The following is a 6,121-nucleotide window of genomic DNA, read 5'->3' as shown; positions in this document are numbered from 1 at the left end:
ATGTAAAAGTTGATCAAATATGAGAAAAAATGCACAACAAAGTTTTCCCTAAAATCACTCATTTATTAAGGCCTCCTTGAGGGAAAAAAATACGACTTAATTTTTTTTCTTTTGGACTTGAATTTCACTTTGACAGTGAAGTCAATATAGACCATTTAGTATGTAGGACTTCTCAGGCATGCACATGCATGTAAAACCAGGTAAAGTAAATTCTCGGCCAAAAACAAATGGCTCAAACATAATGTTACTTTCTTCCTTAAGGTCCCTTGGACCGGGGGAGTGGAGGTGTTGATAAGGAGCCGAAAGCCTTTTGCTCGGTTTACCGAGGGAGGTGTGGGGGAGGGTGCAACTACATACATTGTTGCATCTTCTGTAATTCTAGGTTGACAGTGCAGGATTATACTTGAAAGAGATGATTTGTTTCTGTGCATCAGCAGAGGGAGGTGTTGATAACGAGTCAAATGCGTTGTCCTTGGCTTTGTATTTCTTACAGTACTGCACGGATGATCGTGATGATTAGAAAACAACTGTTTGCAAATGTAGATTTTTTCTAAATCTTAACATTGGTTATGTAGCCCTCTTTCCCCCCCCTTAAGTGAGATTGAGGTGGGTAGGTGTGTCTGACTACTTATCAGTGTGGTGCTATACCTGTTTGGCAACCAGGAGAGCTGAGCTTCCGCCACGGGGAACCTGGGGTATGTACTTACACTCGGTGCAGCGCCTCCACTGATGAGGGATCTCAACGGGGTGAGAGTGTGCCCTCACCAGAACAACCATACAGTAAATACACACCGTGTGAATAAACAGTATTTACTGAGCATAACCTGTAACTCCAATAACACCTCTTTGCATAACATCAAAACAATATATCAATAACAGTGCATCACTCTGAATGCATACCATTCCCCCCACCCACATGTCCATCATCACATTCCCCGCAGTCTCTTGAGTGTCCCCAACAATAAAGACCAGTGTGAGTGTGAGGGATAGCGCTTCCCTGTGTTGGGGCCCGGTGGTGCACTTAATATATACTACCTCCCTGACCAGTCCTGGTCAGGAAAATCCTTGGAACTCAGCAGCACCGCACAGTGATCCCACGGCGTGCTGCGCTGCTCTCTGCAGGAATGGGTGCACACGCTGCATCCACAGGAAAGGAATCTCCAGCCGGAATGCTCCTTTAACACAGTCTCTGAACACGCTGTCAGACAGTCAGAGGCCGTCAGACAGCATCCCTCTTGCTGCTCTAAATATGGTGAAGGAGTCCCTGTCCTAAGGCCAACCCTATATCATACAGCTTCCTCTGGTGTCATAGGGGACTAACTGGGCCCTGGGGTATACCTCTACCCTAGTCCCTGCATGCAGAATAACTCTCCCTGTAACTTCTGTCGGATCCCAGACTCTGGCAGCTCACCACGTGCAACTGGCACTGGTGATATACACACACTGAACAACTAGCTCCTAACTCACTTATCCTAACGCGCCTGCAGCCGACACACAGCTCTCAGTCAGCCGGCAGACAGTAACACACGCTGCACACACACTGCACTCAGTACAGGCAGCGTCACATGCAACACTCAACACAGCAACCTGGAACCCTAACACTAACACTAACAGCTACGCACTGCAAACTTCTGGAACGCGTACAGCAACTTGCTGCACACTAGCACTATGCCTTCTTGTCAGGCCTCACAGCACTGCCAGCCGTGATCCTGACAAGACAGCACACAGACACGCACTAAGGGCAGCGTCCCTATCTGGGCCGTCCCTCAGCACTTACCCACTAACCTGGTGGGGAGTTGGGGCCTTACTTGGGATGTGGGGGACCTTACTCGATGCAGGAGCTGCATATGCTCTCTGCACCCTTCCTTCCCTCACAGCTCCCCAGCTCCAACTGACAAAACGTGCTGCAGCGCAAACAATGTATCTCTTTGCCTGCCTGGCCTTCCTAAGCCCTATTGGCTCCCTGGTGTCACATGGGGCATACAGAGGCTCATGGGATTTGTAGTCCCAGCTCAGAGCCTTCCCTGGTAGGCTAGGGGTTCGCGGGCTTTCCTTACCCCCCACTGCGCATGTGCAATCTTTCCCGGGCTTTCTCTCTTCTCCCTGAGCTGTCCCTATGCTCGCGCGAGCTATCCCTAGCTCTGGGGCTTTCCCTGCGCCTACGCGTCCACTGCGCATGCGCGAGACGGTCCTTAATGGCGGCGCCCTGCTCTGCGGCCGCCGGGACCTTAGAGACGCGATCGCGGCCTTAGCAACGGCCCGATCGCGTCCCCGGCAACCGGCCGCAGGCAGGGGAAGCCGCGCTGCTCCCTGCTCCAGCCCCCACCCTTGGAAGCAGCCGTCGGGTCTTTCGGCACCCGCGATCGAGCTGCCCAAGGGGAGGGGGGTCTCAAGGAGCTGCGGGAGCTCCAGGCTACACTCTCCCCCTGGTGGAAAATCCAACGTCCTCGCTTGGAGAACGCCATACCCTGACATAAGGTTTATACAATTAAAATGCATGGCACAGAACATACAACACGTGTCGAATTTACCCTTCAGGTTACATTGCACTTCACACCAATTAACCGAAGCGTGCTGAGACCATTTGTGGGGAGCCCCTAATTGAACATGTGGGGGTACCTCACTTTTGCGTCCGTGAGCCTCCCCTAGAAAAATTTCTTGGAGAGCACACTCTAAAGCGACAGTTACTGGCTCTTCGCTACTTCCTCCCCCTGGTGGAAGGAGTAGCACAGTGTCTCTGAAGCAGACCCTTACCCGGTCATCCGCGGCAGGGATGCGGCAGACCAGGAGGCCAGGACCTTTTCCGCGGTCCACGACTTGGCGAATGGCACACTCCTTTTTGGGCTTAAAGGAGGCCAGTCTCCCTGGATCTTCCTTTACACAGTCCTTGTCACTACGGACTTGCGAGGCTTTCACTGAAAAGCGAGCACTGGACAATGTCTCTGTTTCACCTGACCGGGGGTAAAGAGTAGACACCCGACCACTGCGGTGATTCACGGTGGCCAACAGGTCCTCGGGGATGCTGTCAGTTCCCACCTCGGCCGTCTTGGGACATGTCCCCGGCACTTCTGGGGCAGTCCACTTACGTGCTGAAAATTCGGGAGCGTTGGATCCCAGTCCTGGGACCACTTGTGTCGGAGCGCACGGGCTCATACTCCGTTCAGAAGCCGCAACTCTGGCCTTCTTCCCGGCCAGCTCCATCGGAGATTGTGGGGAGTTAGGGAGTTCCTTACCACTCCACTGGCTGGGGATGGATTCTCCCAAGGAGGACACCTCCGCCAGGACGCGATGTAGAGGGGAGCCCTTCGCCCGGGTAACCAGACTTAAGGAGCCATCGTGCTCCGCGGTCACCTGGAGGCTCACCCCCGACACCCCTGGGGCAGTCGACTCACCCTCATCGTCGTTTGGTACTGGTCCCCCTTCTAGGACCGATGGTACCTCGGTGGTAGGTCGGACTGACCATTGTAGGGCGCACGGGCCCACAGCAGGGTCCGCAACATCGGGATACACCTCCTCTAGGGCACACGGGCCCACAGCAGGCTCTGCATCCGCCAAGATAGGGTGTTCATTGCTGTCACTAAAGTGGTCCGCCGGCAGGCGCATCACCACAAGTGACTGGTCGCTGGATTCACTAGAAGAAGGTGGTATATACGCCTTACCCTGTGATTCCTCTGTATAATCGCTGAGGTGGTTCGCCGGTAGGCGCATCGCCACCGATGGGACTTCAACCTCGTCCCGCTCAGGAACCGGATCTGAAATGTTCACTCGGGCACACGGGCCCTCCACAACCGGTTGTTGGTAGCGGGAATCCCTAAGTAATTTCTCCCTGAAGACAGACTTAACTTCAGCACAACTCAGAGTGATATAGAGGTCAGGCTCCTCCTCCCTAGAACAGTCTGTCTCATCCACGTTTGGTTGAAAGTCACAGTGCTTGCTCCCCCTGGTGGACTCTGAAGGAGGGGCACTTTCTACAAGGGAGTGGTTCTGGCTCTGTGCTGAGTCACTCACAGTGCAGGGGCGGGGTTCAGGGTTTCGCGCCCAACCCGGACAATACTCTGCAACAATTTCTTGCACAGTCCTGGTGCTCTCCCGACTTGGCGGGAGCCGCCATCTTAGGTGTGACTCACTGCTAGAGAGAGACTCCATTTTAATCACAGTCTCTGCAATTACACTAGGGCTCTCTGTATAGATAGGGGGGTAGCCTTCTGGTTTTCCCGCCAATCCCGGACAGTTTTCTTCAACACAATCTAGTGCAGGCTTGCAGCCAGCAGCAAGTGCGCTCCCCTGCTCTGGCGGGAGACGCCATTTGGCTGGGTCGGCATAAACTAGGGGGTACCCCTCAGACGGGCCCCCGGGCATACACAGGGCGGACGGTGCCTCTGCCAGGCATATATCCGCGGTGGGGATGGCCACAAAAAGTATAATTTTCCATAGGGCCGTGGGATCGTGTTCTTCTTCTAAGAAACATGCGTGCGGCCACCCTGGAATTTCACGCATATAGGACTGAACCTCAACCGCGGGCATAGTTGCGGGAAGGCCTCCTACTACCACTACCTGGCCAGGCTCCATATACTGCCTCAAAGCCCAGGCAAGGACCTCGTGTTCGGACTTCACAAACATGGCGACAAAAATAGGAATGGGACAATTTGGGAAAAAAAATGGAACAGAGCACCCCAGGTCTGGCTCTCAGCAGCGCCTCCAAATGTAGCCCTCTTTCCCCCCCCTTAAGTGAGATTGAGGTGGGTAGGTGTGTCTGACTACTTATCAGTGTGGTGCTATACCTGTTTGGCAACCAGGAGAGCTGAGCTTCCGCCACGGGGAACCTGGGGTATGTACTTACACTCGGTGCAGCGCCTCCACTGATGAGGGATCTCAACGGGGTGAGAGTGTGCCCTCACCAGAACAACCATACAGTAAATACACACCGTGTGAATAAACAGTATTTACTGAGCATAACCTGTAACTCCAATAACACCTCTTTGCATAACATCAAAACAATATATCAATAACAGTGCATCACTCTGAATGCATACCATTCCCCCCACCCACATGTCCATCATCACATTCCCCGCAGTCTCTTGAGTGTCCCCAACAATAAAGACCAGTGTGAGTGTGAGGGATAGCGCTTCCCTGTGTTGGGGCCCGGTGGTGCACTTAATATATACTACCTCCCTGACCAGTCCTGGTCAGGAAAATCCTTGGAACTCAGCAGCACCGCACAGTGATCCCACGGCGTGCTGCGCTGCTCTCTGCAGGAATGGGTGCACACGCTGCATCCACAGGAAAGGAATCTCCAGCCGGAATGCTCCTTTAACACAGTCTCTGAACACGCTGTCAGACAGTCAGAGGCCGTCAGACAGCATCCCTCTTGCTGCTCTAAATATGGTGAAGGAGTCCCTGTCCTAAGGCCAACCCTATATCATACAGCTTCCTCTGGTGTCATAGGGGACTAACTGGGCCCTGGGGTATACCTCTACCCTAGTCCCTGCATGCAGAATAACTCTCCCTGTAACTTCTGTCGGATCCCAGACTCTGGCAGCTCACCACGTGCAACTGGCACTGGTGATATACACACACTGAACAACTAGCTCCTAACTCACTTATCCTAACGCGCCTGCAGCCGACACACAGCTCTCAGTCAGCCGGCAGACAGTAACACACGCTGCACACACACTGCACTCAGTACAGGCAGCGTCACATGCAACACTCAACACAGCAACCTGGAACCCTAACACTAACACTAACAGCTACGCACTGCAAACTTCTGGAACGCGTACAGCAACTTGCTGCACACTAGCACTATGCCTTCTTGTCAGGCCTCACAGCACTGCCAGCCGTGATCCTGACAAGACAGCACACAGACACGCACTAAGGGCAGCGTCCCTATCTGGGCCGTCCCTCAGCACTTACCCACTAACCTGGTGGGGAGTTGGGGCCTTACTTGGGATGTGGGGGACCTTACTCGATGCAGGAGCTGCATATGCTCTCTGCACCCTTCCTTCCCTCACAGCTCCCCAGCTCCAACTGACAAAACGTGCTGCAGCGCAAACAATGTATCTCTTTGCCTGCCTGGCCTTCCTAAGCCCTATTGGCTCCCTGGTGTCACATGGGGCATACAGAG

This window comes from Ascaphus truei, chromosome 3 (assembly GCF_040206685.1).
Source record: "Ascaphus truei isolate aAscTru1 chromosome 3, aAscTru1.hap1, whole genome shotgun sequence".
NCBI classification, from domain to species: Eukaryota; Metazoa; Chordata; class Amphibia; order Anura; family Ascaphidae; genus Ascaphus; species Ascaphus truei.
This window is presented reverse-complemented; position numbering follows the sequence as displayed.